Raw genomic sequence first — 16334 nt, 5'->3', positions numbered from 1 at the left:
GTAGAAACCAGAAGCTCTCACGGAGCAGCTCCTGCCTTTCAGAGCGCAAACAAAACACATCTTAAAAAAAACACAATAGTCATAAGTCTGTGTTTTCCATGGTCCTGTTTTTTTCACCTCACAGGCCTCCTGTCAGATTTCTGTGGGGATGTGGCAGAGGTCAGGCCAGTTTCTGATCACAGAACAGGATTTCTCTCCTCCCACAGCCGCAGCACGTTTCCTTCCTCCAACCGAGGTAGTGAAAAACGCATGTTAATGAAGACATATCAGCACAGTGCCGATCAGCAACCTGATGTAAGCACCTCAACGAAAAAACCTGAGAATCAGACAGAGCGATACACAGCCCCTATTTAAATGTCAGTGGCATTAACAGAAATTACTGAGCAGAAGAGCTGAATAAGTCCCTAATAACTATTTCATATTGAATAAATGAACTCTGCATATAAATTGCCGTCTGGGGAAACTGGTTTAACAGTCAGTAAAGTTCAGGTCTGCGAACTTTGATCCAAGTTTGGGAGCCAATGAAAAGTGACACCTGAGGAGCAGGGAAAACCCTCCCTTCAGTTCCCGCACCACACATAACATATGTCATCTACAAAGGAATAAAAAATTATAAGTAATATCTAGAAACAACCGGTTTCAAGGCCAGAAGCAAAAAACAGCAGCTTATTTCCAGATGTTGATTTTGTCGTCTAAAATAATGCTCTTGTAGATTTAATAAGCTGCGGCCAACCTGGTTATTTATATTTACAGCTGCAGTCGTTTAAAGACGTATGATGTGAATAGCAAAATACATGATATTGCACAAAAAGACAGATCATTAACTCCTAAGTCATTAACTTGTCTGACTATATGTGAAAAAATTGACAACATTACAGCTCCTCAAAAGTGAAGCCTAATCATCGTGATGGCCCCCTGGTGGCTGGCTCATTAACCCCTTTTCCTCCATGTTAGTGGACCAAAAAGAAAAAGGAATTACACAGTAATTACTGTATAGTAAAGTGCGTGGAAGGCTTATCAACATCGTAAAAGTGCAGTATAAATACAGAACATGTACAACTGAACTTTCAGTTGCTTTGTTGATGCTATGAAAACAGAGTGAGACGCATTGATCCACTGCTGAGACTTTCAAAGTCATTTATGGGCGGGATCACCACTGTGGTGACTGTGGCTTCAAATGACCACAAAAGCACAAGATGGCCGAACACGTGTCCAGCGTATTTTTGCTCTATTTCTGTACAACAGGCGGACATAGAGACTAATGATCTCTCAGTCTATGATCTGCACACAGAGGGTGAATTAAGAATTTACGTACCTGAGGCAGGGAGCGTGTCTCACTTACAACGTGGAGAAAATAATCAACTAAAAGAGAAAAATCAGCAACATTTAATCTTTTGCTATGCTCGTTTTTACAGCCAGCAGGATACACGACTTCTGGGATTTAACACTATTGCTAATACTTATCTCTTACAACCATTTGGAAATCACAGTGTGTGAAGCTCTGCACTGAAGCTATACCAGCTCGAATTGTGCGTGTCCCACACATTTCACTTGGCATTCACAGAATCACTTTGACGGCCAAAGCACTTTTCCCTACAACCATCTCATTACCTCGCTGGTAATTTCAAAGCAATAGTTTCGTTATAATTATCCAGCACTGTTGCACGGCACATTATCTGAGCCAGGATTCGTCGCCTGGCCCTGAGTTAAACTCCCAAGGTTGAGGGATGTTGCAACAACAGCACATTATTTCCAGGGTTATGCAGCAAAACTGTCTGTTCTGCAATTCAAATAATTTGTCAGGTAGCTGGGCTCTATTTTACAGTGACTCCCCAATTATTCTTTTGAAGACAATGGCGAAGCTGTTGCTTTTCTGTCTCCTCTGACACTGTGCCCCTCTCCGTCTCCGGCTTTGAATTATAGCTCATGAGCGCTCTGCCCCATATCTGTCCCTCTGCTTAAGTTTGCATTTCCCGAGCAGATGAAGCTAAGCTGCAGCAAATCCAGCAAAAAGGGGGTAAAATGACCTGTGTTAATTTACCTCTTTTACTGCAGTTTGGAGCCAGAGGCGATACAAACCTGTGACTTCTGCAGATTGACCCTTTCAGACTGGAATCCAGAGGAAGATGTTAGTAGTTTTATTTTTTGTCCAGTGTGAACAGGCTTTATTATATTATATAGGATTGTAGGTAATTGATTTGACTCTTTTCCCATAATTTATCCACTTGTTTACAACTTTTAGTTATGACACAGCAGCATTTATTCCATACACTGAAATATGTTAACATGAGTTACAAGTGAGGCGTAAACACTCTTTATGTTCCCTATTCATGATCTAAATCCATTTGGCAATTAGTTATAGGCATGTTTTATTATTCTACATACGAGGGATTTAATTGAAATGTAGTGAAATGTATAATATGTTTCTTTTAACTGTAATCAACATCACGCCAACGCCAAATATGGTGTGTCTGCATTTCATGAATATTTACATTAAATCGTAAAGGGTTTGGAATATTAAGATGTAATATTAAGTGTTTTCTGACTGACAAAAGAGAAAAAGCCAGTTTCTTAAATTAAAGTCATTGATGTTTCTTTTAAATTGTTCTCTTTCAATGAAGGAAGGACAATTTTCACCTCAATATCTCACGACTGTTGGTTGGAAGGAACAAGAGAATGACTGAAATGACCCCTGTTGTGATGAATTGCTTTCTGATGTTCAACAATCAAATCAAATAATGAATCAACACAATAGTCTGCAGATCAAACAGTATTAAAAACAGCCATAACCACCTGCACCTGAAACTTCAAGAGAAGAAGAGAATCAATTTTCTCGTCTGGATGTGGAGGCAGACGTCTGGTAGTTAGGAGCATGAAGCACAAATGTATTGTGTAGTGGTACAATATGCTGCATATTTCGACTCGCTCAGCGCTGTTAGAGGAAAACAAACTCTGAATTGCTTCCTTGTGAGACAGACGCTCCGCAGAGGTGAGCGAAGACGGTTTGTGAAGAGTTCGACCAATCAGAGCCTTTTACTTCAAATGAAGCACATTATTTGCTCACATTACCGTTGAGCTGTTCCGCCACAGAAGTTAAGCGGAGCTGATACGCTCCCCTCACCCAACATTTAAAACGCACCATTTCTCGTTTTAGTAGCACTTTCTCTGTCCAGACAAATAAGAGAAAAAACCCTCAAGACAACAGAGCGAGGAGTCGCTGGATCGGAAGACATCATTTAATGCACATGCGGCCGCTACATCGCCCCTTTGCCCTTTGTGGGAGAGGATGAGTGTGAAAGTTTGGGAGATGTCGTTCCCAGGCCTGCGCTGATAAATATTTCAGGGAGTGAACTTCGCCTCGTCTCTCTGCATCAGTTCCCAGTTGCCCGTGTTCCCCCTCACACACTCGCCCAGGACAGAACAGACGTAAGCAGGCAAACACTATCATGAGAACCAGCTGTATTAAAGGGCTGCAGTCGACAGGTAACCTTTCACTGCTGCCCACCGCTGTTACACCAGCTGCAGCAAGAGTCAGAGGACAGATGCTGGAAGAGGAAAAGTGGAAAAACAATGAATTCATCAAAACTTTTAATGAAGAGACTATGAGACACAATTAAAGTCTCAGCAAGGGAAGAGAAAATAGAATTGACATACGAAAATGATTTCTACGAATAACAAAAATATTGTTATTGTCTATCAATTTAATTATTTGTAGCAATTATTAATCTATAAAATAGCAAAACATGGGATGCTTTGTTGAGCAAACAGCCTAAGATCGACAAAATGTTGTCAAAACATCTCTACAAATTACAATGATGTCAAAACAGAGCACTGCAGCAAATTTATACAATGAGGAAGCCGCAGCATGTTTTCAGAGTAAAGACAGTTAGAAATTCTGAAATTTGTTGACAATTGTGATTCTATCTTGGTCCCCTCAGTCAATCCCATTCATAAGGTTTCTAAATTACATCCAATGATGCATAAAATAATAATTAAAAGCAACACAAACAATAATTTGCCCTGCAACCCTTTAATTGTTCTGCTATGCTATCCAATTAATTAGAAAATGATACACTGAGGTAAACAGTCTGCATGCACAGGCTTTAATAAAACTACCTCACAAAGAAAAGAGAGTAAAGATTAAACACTAATATACACAAGCACCAAAACAAAATCATCATAATGAGGACAGTAGTCACATGTGTGGGTAATATCATCAACCGCATTGAGCTTAATGCTAACACATTTTATACAAGGATGGTACTATGCTTACAATTGCCCCGTTAACAATAAGCATGTAAAACAGTTGAGTTGGGGATCTTACTTTTGCATGGATTCAGTCATAAAAGAAAGAAACACTGTTTGTAGAACATATGATTCTAAAATCTCCAAACAATCCGACAATATAGTCTATAGTATACTTTTTATTTATTATTTAAGTTATTCTGCATGATATGAAAACAGCAAAGGCCGCAACTCTTCATATTCAATATAAACTGTATAGGTAGAATAAATGGGGGCAAGGAAAAATGTATTAATTCTAAAACTAATTGATCTTTCTAATTGGATCATTTTAGTCATTTTGACTTGTACAGCAGTGGTCGCGTCACCAAGTCACTGTTAGCCGAGTCCTCTGTCGCTCCACATGCAGACGAGGGGGAAGTTAAGATCTCTTGAACGGACCTGAAAGGGATTTCCTCCTCAGCCTGATGGAGCTGACACCCTTCTGCTCCTGTGTCATTTCTGTGAGGGCACTTAACGTCAGGCGTCGGTCTACATCAGCGGATCTCGCTTTTTGCCAGAAAGGGCCCCACCTCAACCTTTCCAATGTGTCCCACACCATTGCTGGGTAACTGACAAAAATCTGGTGGGTCAAGGCCAATGAGCAACCTATGACAGTTTGCCTCAAACTCTAAGAAGGTTGTCTGAGGTGATAATGCAAGCAGAGACGACTGAATATTATAAATTACAGCTATTTTCCCTTGGAACAAGTTTCATCTTTTTGGACCCTGAGATGAATTCAGAATTTCGCTTTGATTGAAAATTCCAATACTTCATGGACAGTTATTCAGAGACTACATGTATCTGTCTGGACATCTCGCTGTCCTCATGAGCGCAGCCTTCAAACCAGGAGCCAGAGTTCAGGATAATCGATATCTGGATGTGATGTATGAATTTTCCCTCTAATCCACGAGAAAAGGTTCTTCCACTGGAGTATAAAGCAGAAAGAAATATGTCACCCCCTCCCGCCTTGTGCCGTGGCGGCTGGGAACTTCTGTCATTTGTATCCTGTAACCCAGAAAACAAGTTTGTTGTTGTTGCTGCCGCCTTCAATTGAAAGTTACCATCAGAAAAACCCTGAATTCAAAGTATCTTTGTCTGTTTGGCCTGAAAAGCTTCAAAGCATGTAATTCACCATCTTCACAAACAGCCTTTCATTGATTTCAGTATGGGATGTTTAACTCAATGAATATAATTCATTCAGAAGGCCGGTCTAAGCTTTGCAGAAGCATTAAGTGTCCTATTGCTAGGTTCATTGCCACGCTGTTATGCAATTGCCGCGAATATAAATGAGCAGTAGGAGACTGTTAAAGCACCAATCTCTGTGGACAAAGGCCAGTCAAGGTTCCTCCTCCTTTAAAAAGACGGTTTCATACACTTGCTGCATGCCCGAGGACGCCCACAAAAAGTTTTTGTTCAAGGATGTGCAAATTCGCAGAGTCGCAGCGCTCCACTTATCTGGACAGTTGAAGCGAGAGTTATTTCCACTGCTGGAGTCGTTTTCTCCGTCTCCTTCTCCCGGCGTTATGTGTGTTATGGCCTCCAGGGAAGCACAATTTCATTAGAGCCAAAGCCCAGTTTAGCATGTTTGGAATGGCTCCCATCGATCAGCTTGGCCCTGCTGGATCACTGTCCGATCCTTGATCCTCGCTGGAGTTGGTAGCCAGGCGCCTGCACCTGCCAGGTAATGAGCGCGGCTTTGACGAAGCTTAACCTCGTCATTCTTCAGCAGCGCTTTGAGGAGAAACCTTCTGATCTCAGAACCTTTTCATTTTGGAGTGTTTTTTCTGACTTTTGTCTCGCGGTGTCTCCTCCCACATGTCTGCAACTCACTCTACAAGCGAGTTCTTATGTCTCAGATGTGTACATGTACGTACTTAAAGTCAGAGGTGGAAAAAGAACAAAGTAGTTTTTTACTCATGTAGAAATAAGGAGTTTAAAAGTACAGCCTCAGAAATTAAATCAAAGTATTATAGTAAAAAACCACTCTTACTTAAACCACTCTTACTTCAAATAAAATAAAAATGTATATCAATCAGTGCATATCACTTTTCTGTGTTGTTTTCCATTTAGGGTGGAATCTGTCTTTAACGTATTTTTCCACTCATTTGCATGAAAACCAAAGAAACAAACCTAAGGAGTGGAATGTACAGCTATTAGTGTTTAAATGTAGCAATTAAAGATAGTACGTACACTGACAAAGTATTTGTACTCTGTTACCTCCCAATCTATGCTTGGAATGATCATGAAAGTATCTATGAGGTATTTAGAGCATCAGATACCCGATGTCAATGAAACCAAACCATAATATAGCTCCCCAGTAAAGCTGTTCTTCAAACCAATTCCCTGAGAATCCGTATCAAGTCTCCTGTCAAACAGCAAACTGATGCACCAGAGAATTGAGAAGGTGCTCGACAGATGTGTACGGGAGAGAAAACTGTCTGTAATTGTGTCTGTCCATCACACAACACCTTGTTTCCTGCTCTCCCTCTGGAGAATAGGGGAGATCTGTCCGCGATGAAGTGTTTTAGTGTGTGACAGGACTTTGTCTCTAAATATAGGATAGCAAGTCAATGTGTTCGGAGACAGAAGAGGACCGTGCCATGATATTTATTACCCAGCAGACAGGGAGGGGAGGGTGTACAACACACTTTGTGCATGAAACACATAGAAAAGGTCCCAAATTCTAGACCTCTTTTGCGTTCAGCTCGGTTTTGGGCAGATCAGGTCGGAAGTAAAGCACCTTCACTCACCGTTGATTGAGGAAACTGTTGTGTTTCCCTATAAATTAGAGGTCTTGACCTTATTATGTTATGGTTTGGCCCTTAAAATTGATAATTCATTCTTCTTTTTGCTCTGGATTTTTTTGTGAAGGTCTTTGTTCTCTTGTTTAGATAATTGCTATAGAAATAAAGTTATTACGATTATAATTATTAAGCTACAAGCCAAAGTCTCTGCAGAGCTTCAGGTGCAGATCTGCAATGGGGGGTCCCACAGGCAGCTGACGTGTTTCCAGACCCCACTTAGCCAGACACATGGGGCTGATCAATGCAGGGGAGGAGAGGCACCGGCGGAGGTGATGGAGATACCTGCCACCGCCGCAGCTCCTGCTGATCTGTTACTGACAAATACTCTTCCAGGGACATGGATCTTCTCCCGTTCCCTCCAACCGAGCCGGGGCAGACGAAAGAGAGAAAGGCAGAGGGGGGGCATGCAAAAAAAGAAGAAAGTGTTCGGAGACATGTCTGCATCCAAAGTTTCAAGGTCGGCTTCATTTCTAAAGTGTAATGTGGAGTAAAAAGACTCCAGGGCACGATAATCTCTAATAAAAAGCTTTTCTACTGTGAGAGGAGCATTAACAACATGAGCTCGTTACATGAGCACAACTCACAAACTCGACGTCTCATTCACTGACAGATACAACACACAGGATGTGGCCACATGTTGTTGTCGTTCTCCTCTTTTGAATCACAAGACGCCTTCAAGGACATTTTGAAACGCAGGCGCAATATAATCCTCCGGTTTGTTGGTATCATTGTGTTTAGATAAGATGTTTTTTTGAATCAGACCGGTTCTTTCATGTGGTTTAAAAATGGTAGATTTTTTCTAATGCTCTCTTCTGTTTTCTTGATTACTGATCATCCTCGTGCCGTTTTCCGTTATTGGATGACTTGTTATATACTTTTGCGAAGTTTGAAGAGGTCTAAGTTGTTGTTGTATTTTGGCTCAACACCGAAAAGCCAAAGATTACAAGTAATAAAAGACCCTGCTTGTGCCAAACACTGACCATTGGTATAAATATGGACAACTCCTTCATAAGTGAAGCCGAAGCCCCTTGTCCGCCCCCTGGTGGCTGGCTACAGAAAAAGGTCATAAACCCCACCTCCTCCATGTTAGTGCATGGGACAGAATGGTTGTAGTAGTAGTTAAAAAGGTAGTTGTTATGATTGACAGCTGAGACTCACGGAGACTCTGGCTCCAAATAGCCAAATAGCATTAGCATCCAGGATAATTTGCCTTCATTTCCGTTCTGTGGACTCTATTTAAAGAGGGATGCCATGATGCTCCCTAAAAGGGAATCCAAAGCAACTCAATTTTTCAGTTAGCTTAGTTTAATTAGTTATTTGATGTTGTAAAACAAGGTGACACGTCCTTATTGACAGCAGAGACATTGGTCGAGTTCGTATATCGACGGTATCTCGTCGTCCGTCCCCTGATCGAGTCTCTGATCAAGTTTAATCGTCATTTTTGACCAGTGAGGGAGTGGATTTCGTTTTTCTTTCCCCCTCCCAGCTATTACTGCATAAGTGGCAGCCTTTACTGTTTCCAAAGCTGAGGGACTGGCCTGTGACCCCTTCATGGACATACATAATGCATCCTTCACCTCGTTTCGCAGGGGTTAAATGTTTCTGCCAGCCTGTATCAGCAGTGTGGGAAGACTGACAACACAACAATAGACTTGAATGCTCCTGAAGAAAAGTATATATACTGTATATATATAAATACTCTTCTTATCGTTATTGTTTTTCAGCTCGTTACCAGCCAATAATTTGATGATGGATAAAAAAAAAAAAAAAGAGAAAGTGTCTCGAGATCTCGCAAAACTTTCGCGGAATCTCGCAAAAGTCCGTCCTTTTTTCTTTTTTTTTCACCCATCATTTTTTTCCCCTGTGCCCCCTGGGAGGCTCCGTATTTCTGTGCATGTGTTTGGGATAAATATATGTATCTTAATCTGTATCTTAACTGGTGACATGCGCTTCCTGTGAATAATCAGACTGGATGGGGCCATGTCATTTTAGAAGCCAAAGCAAAAATGGCTCCTGCGTGAGGAGGGAATGTTCCTTTGAGTTAAAGCTGATGAATCAATCCAGCAAAGTGCAGGATTTTAAATCCACTTCTCAATGGGGATGTACTACTTTTCAAAAGGTGCCAACAGATAGAGGAGGAATACTCTTTACCTTTGACAGCAACACCTAATCTCTGTCAGGGAGGCAGCAGGCGGCTGACATCCCCCGTCAAGGTTGACGTATAGCATATTGAGAAAAATCGATAGTGGAGGCTTCCCAACTGTAGACCTGTGTTTATCTCACGTGACTGATGGCCATGGGTTTCATACAAAATGTTACTCTGATCGCAAATAAATTAATTAAAGAGAACTTGCTGCAAATTCCTCCTCCTCACCTGCTGGACAGTGAAATGTGCTCAGTGACAGTTTTAAAATTCAGTGAATGATTAAAATGCCTCAAGTTTTAATAATGTCGCAGGCAAATAACTTCACAGTTTATTCCTCTAACAATTAGTCATTTAATCAATTGGTTGGTTGACAGTGGAGACAGACGATCGTTGAAGTGAGTCCTGAGGGTCAAAGCTCGAGCGTTCATGGCTCCCAGCTGCTGTTGAGACTTTTCAGCATTTCACATTTTTCTGTTTTCTTTAACAGATCATTTTTTTTTTTTTTGGCCGTCGATTAAGAAAAAAGTCACCTCATGTTCTGGAAGCTTCTTAAAGAGAGATTTTTCAAACACAAGCAACCTTCAATAGACCAAATATTGAATCTGAATAATTTGCAGACAAACTAGTTGTATTAATCAATAATGGAAATGTCTAGTCGCTGCCCTCACTGAAATCTTTTCTACATATTTTAAACAGAGATAGTAATCAGACTACAGAATAGAAATCAGGCATTTCTTTAGGGTCGACATTAGAGTTCGACTGAAATGGATTTTGGGAATTCAAAGCTAACCGACATTTGTGATACTTATATATCCGCAGATCCATATAATAATTGCAGCTTGATGTTTTGACAGTTTATCTATTAGCTTTCTTATCAATATCTATAAATATAAAGAAAACACACGGACCCAAATATGTTGAATTAGAAAATATAGGAAAATATTCTTTACATTAAATGGAAAGATCTTTTTCGGCATTGTTTTAAAAAGCTCGGCTAACTTTGATTGTCTGACCGATAAATCTGCTGGACTCTGCTGCATTTCACAAAAAGTGACTTGTCTAGTTTGTGATTGACAACAAGACTTTAAGACGACAACAAAACTGTTTGCAACAAAATGGACGCACCTATAAATCGAACAATCTACAAACTTCACGGTAATGCAGGGCGTTGTTTGATTAATCAGATAGATGCATCAATAAATCGACTAATAAGAATTGCAGCCTTACATCATGGATGACTCTAAAAGGAATGGGCTCTTTCAAACCAATACATTTTAAAAAAGAGAAATGCACTCTCTCTCTCTCTCTCTCTCTCTTTTTTTTTCTTTCTCAATCATTCACAGCTCCAGGCATTTACGATGAGAAAGCGGCTCGGCGTTGGGCTGCATTCAAACTACACTGAAGATCTGTGTTGCTCTGAATCCCGAAATGAATTTATGTCATTCAGACGAACAATGTTATGCTGCATTAATGTATGCAATGGACCAATGACTCATTTAATTACTTTTTCCCGCTCAGTGCATTAATAAGCCCAAGTCTGGTACAGTGGTGTGTTCGTGTCAGCTGGTTCTTTGGAGTAGTTTCGCTCACCCAGCCTTTAGCTAGAGGCTTTTTCAGATGTACTTTACATATACACATATTCTGTGTGTGTGTGTGTGTGTGTGTGTGTGTTTTCTGCATGTCTGTAATATGAGCCTGTGTGGGTGAGTTTATATTATCCTCAAAATAGAGAAGATGACATTTAGGTTTATTAACGCAAGCTTAAAATGAGTGTGCAACACAATTAGACGCAAGAATTTACAGTACGAATTGAAGACATGGCCACTTTTCATACAGGAAACAAACAGAGGAGATAATTTCAACCGATTTCTGATCAGTTTTTAATGATGTTTCAATCATCGCCAAATATTCCCTGGTTTCAGTTTCTCAAAAAATTAGCTTAATCCTCTGTAACATTAAACTGGATATTTTGGGATTAGAGGCTGTCACACAACACAAGCAAAGAAAAGCAAGCAGCACAAGATTTGATAATTAAGATCATCTTAATAATGTGCCAGAAAACGTCAAACATTTCCATGTCCCTCTTTGATGATGAGGAGGTTTTTCTCTGTTTCCCAACAATGGGACTTGATTATTTGGGATTTTGTCGCCATCAACCAGTTAATCAAGAATTAAATCATTGTGATTGCTTATTAAATGCCCTCATTTGTTTGCAATCATCTAACCAAGCCATATAAACCTATTCATTAATCACTTTCATTTAAAGTCCAGCAGATCTCAAGCTCAAGGAAACCTGAAGAGGAGCCGCCACACCTCCAATCGTCACTAATTAGCGATAATTAATAACAATGAATCCCCTGTAATGAACATCATTTATTGTGGTAACTGTAAATCTAAGCAGTCTTGTGTGTGCATGCTGTGAAAGCTGCTGAGGAAAGAGATGAATGTCTGTCAGAGGTCGATGATGGACGAGCAATAAACGCCTCCAAGGAGACAATCCGTCTGATGTGATTGAAACCAGTGCACCTGCAGAGGAGGAGAACTGGGTTGTGACGTAGCGGCTGCCTCACTCTGGAGAAATGCAAGAACAACGCGGTAATCTCGGAAGGTGTTTTGTTGTTTTAACCCTCGACGTCAACATTCATCTCAGATCCACTCTGTGTTTATTGCTGCTACGCTTTTTCGCCTTCTGTACAACTTGAAGCAGCAGCGTCTGGGTTATGATTCAGCAGCTCCCTGTGTTTTCTTACTTGTATCCTCTCTCTATCTCTTTCTTTTCTTTTTCCACACCTGCTTGTTTTTTTATTTTCACATTATTTATGCACAGATGATCAAGTGTCTGCATAAAGCAATGAACAAACTGTCTTTGAGGACGTCATCTCAAGGTGAGGACAGGTCATGGGGGTCAATTTGTTTCTTAATGTCATATTTCCATGAAGACTGCAGCAGTCTACTTAAACCCGAGCAGAGAGAAAGCCTCTGTTAAGCTCTTTGTGGCGTCTGGAGCTCCAAGTTGAAAACAGGTGAGCTCAGTAGTTTCATGGACGATCTATTCATTCGTCTGAATGATCCATAAAGTGCTTCACACAAACACACGCTGATGGCAGAACATCAGGAGCAGCTCAGGGTTCAGTGTTTCGCTCAAGGACTCGCGCTCGCTCTCCGGAGAAGATGGATCCAAACCTCTGACCACAAGTCGTCTGCTCTGCAGCCTGAGCCACGTCGGCCCAGTTCTCCCTCCTGACGTATGTAAAAAAGAAATTTGAATATTATTAAGAGCAGGGCTGATACGCATGAGCCGTGTGTGAGATCCATTTTCCACAGTCATATCAAAGGAAAGTACTTTCGATGTTAAAGCAGCCACAATCGTCATTTTCAAAATAGCAGATCTCAGGAAAGCTCTTGTGTTACAGCAACACTATGCAACTTTGGGCAACAGCGCCCTCTGCAGCCACACACGGTGATTAATTCTGTTCTTGCTTTAAGGTCACATGGTTGTGCCGAGTCAATAGGGAGTAAACACCCAACGTCTCTCAGCTCCATGGACCATTACTGCGTCTTTCAGTTCGTTGATTCGGTTCTCCCGTCCTACAGGAAGACACAAAAAGATAACGACTTCCTGGAGAACATATAGAGGATCATTAAGAAATTTGAGCAACTCACTCACACGCACACGCACACGCACACACAAGGAATGGTAGAGAACAGAGAGGAGAGTGAATATCAGTTATTTCTTCTCTTTACTTCAGCCTTCGACTAGATCTTGGACTTGCCCTCCACTCCTGAGCTTATATAATTTATATGTCTTTCTTTCTTTTCTGTATTCATCCATTTTTATTTAATTATAATTTTCTTCTTCTGTTTACTTTTTTTTTCCTTTTTTCTTTCAAATGGCATTATATTTGTTTGTATGTATTTTGTGTGTAAAGCACTTTATTTATACAGCTGTATTTCTTGTATGAATGTTTTTTTTACAAATAATGTTGGATGACCTCTGTAAATGTTTGCTAACAAGCAGGTGTAATGAAATTGCGTGTTGTGATATGTCATTACTGCCTTGCCAGTGGCCCAAAATAGTTATAGCAGGTTCACTGTGAGTTCACTAATCACACATTCAAACTAACGTGAGTTTGAAAGTCAATTAGCAGCTTTTGTCACCTACTCGATAAAAGAGCACGTTCTCAAGACGGCAGGAGACAATTAGCAGAGCTCAGAAGAGGCCGAATCATCTGAGGCCTCTTACAGAAGCATCAGGCGAGAGCAATTAACAAAATATATATTTTTTTAAATCACACACTCACACACAGACACACAAAAAAACACCTGCACCGATAAGAGGAGAGCAGACTTGAGGTATATTAACAGCAGGGCTTCCCTTCTGAAAAATCAACCATTTGAATCATCCCCTCTGTAGACTACGATTCTTCTCCACCCATTTTTTTTTTACCATGTATATATATTTGCTTCACTTATTGTTTATTTCAGGAGACATTTCCTCAGTCCACTAACTGGAGCTGTCCCGTCAACTTGGTGAGGATGTCTGGTGACGTGCACAGACCCCGAGCCCAGAGTGAGCGATGAGCTGCAGCTCATAACGTAACATCACGATCAGCTCCCTCTGCGTGGAAGTGGTGAATTTACAGCTCACGACTTCTTGTTAGCGTAGCCGAGATATGAGTATTTATTGTACTGTACTGCAGTGCCTGCTCTGAGTCATCGAAAAGGAAACCACGCAAGGAAAGTTAAATGTCTTCGTTAGATCCCACCTCTGCTAAGATGTCTGCTAGAATTATAGATCTTTGTAATTGTTGGTGATTTTCATCCCTACATTAGATAATATGTTGTTGATGCATTGTATTTCCAGGTCTTACATCAGAAACAGGGACAGATTTAAGGTGATATGACTCAGATAAATATTCTATGCACACATGGACACTATTCTTTCCCACATTTTGTATTTATTCTCCGTCCTGCACAGCCGACCATCACCTCCCTGACAGCAGGCGCTCGGCCCCGGTAGACGGATGGTGTGTGTGTGTGGGGTCATTAAAGGTTATCACTACTGTACAGCTCCCACTGATCAGGACGGACATAACGAGCATCTGTGTGTGAATAAAAGCTCGAGAGTGAGAGGGTCCCGTCCTCGAGAAGTCAAACAGCTGCCAGGGGACAGGTCTTTCTTCCATCCCACAGTGCACACTCACATCTGTAAACCCCCCCCCCCCCCCCATGCAAAGATAAATATAAACCCACATCTACATTCACACTGAGGCGTCTTGCCTGCAGCATTTATTAATATTTTAAAAGTATCGCCGTAGGAGGGGAACCAGGCCCGGCGTTTCTCCTTCAGGATGATGTACCTCGAGAGCCCGGGTGGAAACACAACAAAAGTCAAGTACAGAAAAGTCCCGTCTGCGGCTCTGTCACTGCCAAACTGTTTACCTACCCCCCCCCCCCCCCCCCCCCCCCCCCCCCCCCACCTGCACCTCCTCGCAGCAGGTCTCCGGGTTTAAGTGACAGTGACAGACAGGTGGGTGAAGTGAAACTACAAACCAGTTCTTAATTAAAAGATCAGCTGGGACGCACATCTGGTGAATTTGATCCGTCTCTTTAGGACAAAGCACGTTAATCCAAAGTGACGACTCGGTGAGGTCGATTTCAGACACTCCCACTTTCCAATGTCATGGTTTTTTCTACTTCTAAGTGTTCAGGGAAGATAGAAGCACGTCTGAAAATATGGAATTAATGTGAATATATGGAATGCAGTATTGAGTCGAGCCTTAAAGTGCAGTGCATACTAAAAGCGGCAGTGGGGTCCCACACATCACTGATCACAGCGATCCGACGAGGCGGAGTTAATGAGGAGCACAGGAGCCCTTGACATATACAGACAATGTGTTATATTACTGCGGTAACCCTGTCAAAAACTGAGTGAGAAGCCAAAGCACCAGCTGTCAGCTCTGGCCTCAGCACACGCTCTGCAACACAATGAAACGAGCCCCTGCATTAACCCTGCTGCAACACACCCGGGGATTAAAGTCATATACTGTACAATTACCATGCACAGGGTCCCTGTTTACCTTTAATGCTCTACTCGCCCCTTGGCAAACTCTGCATGGTCACACCAACAAAGGCCCGGAAGCTTTTGATGCAACCACTTCAAAATACAGTCACCAGGCAGGCTTTCCTTCAGAGTCAAAGTCAGTTTATGGACAGGTGCAAATTTTCACACATCCAAATGCCATCTGATAATGAATGTGGCTGATTCGTGTGACAGTTTTGCATCGGGCAGACCCTTTCTGAATATTTTAAGATCATCATTTGAATGATTTGACAGGATTCCACAAATTAGCAGCAACTTTTAATAACTTTAATGCAAACTAAGTATTAACATGTAAAGGCTTAGTGCATGTAAAATTGAATAATTTGGAAACAAAGGATCAACAGCCCGGGAAAAATCTATCAAGCTGCACAAAACTGCCATAGATATAAATCCCATAAATACTCAATTAAAAAAAAATCAAGATCCATCCAAGATGTTTCCTCATTCACCCGTTCCTCGTCCTTCCACCAGGTTTTGTGGTTTTTGTGTAATCCAGCTAACAAACAAATAGAACTACCAGGGACGAATGTGGCTGCTTCATTCTTTTATCATCAAACTAAACTGAAGGTGAGAAAAGGTGCTTCAGGATCTTAGAGGCTTTCAGATGAAGAATGTTGGTGTTTTGACAAGATTCCTCAAGTTGAGCTACTACTCTTGATCACTTAAACACAAATTAAATACACATAGTAACTAGAGATTGACGCACTGGATGGTCAAGACATATTTGTTTAAAAGTATTTCTACTGAAAGAACTTTTTATCTACGGCTGAATTTATGCGTTTTAATTTCAGTAGAAAAATAAGGGGTTGACTTGTTTTCCACTCGAAAAGAACTGTTCACATAGAATGTGTTGATTTTGGGAGTAAATGAAGCACTGAGCTGATTGTTAGCCACATGACGGGGGCTGTCGCACATGGCCTCAGCTTTCACTGTTGCTTTCTTGTCAAAACAGCCAAATCCCTCAAGTTTATAACGGTTGATATTTGGAATGTTGGCC

The sequence above is a fragment of the Pleuronectes platessa genome, chromosome 12 (assembly GCF_947347685.1).
Source record: "Pleuronectes platessa chromosome 12, fPlePla1.1, whole genome shotgun sequence".
Lineage (NCBI taxonomy): Eukaryota > Metazoa > Chordata > Actinopteri > Pleuronectiformes > Pleuronectidae > Pleuronectes > Pleuronectes platessa.
The sequence above is the reverse complement of the archived record's forward strand: the minus strand, read 5'-3'. Positions refer to the sequence as shown.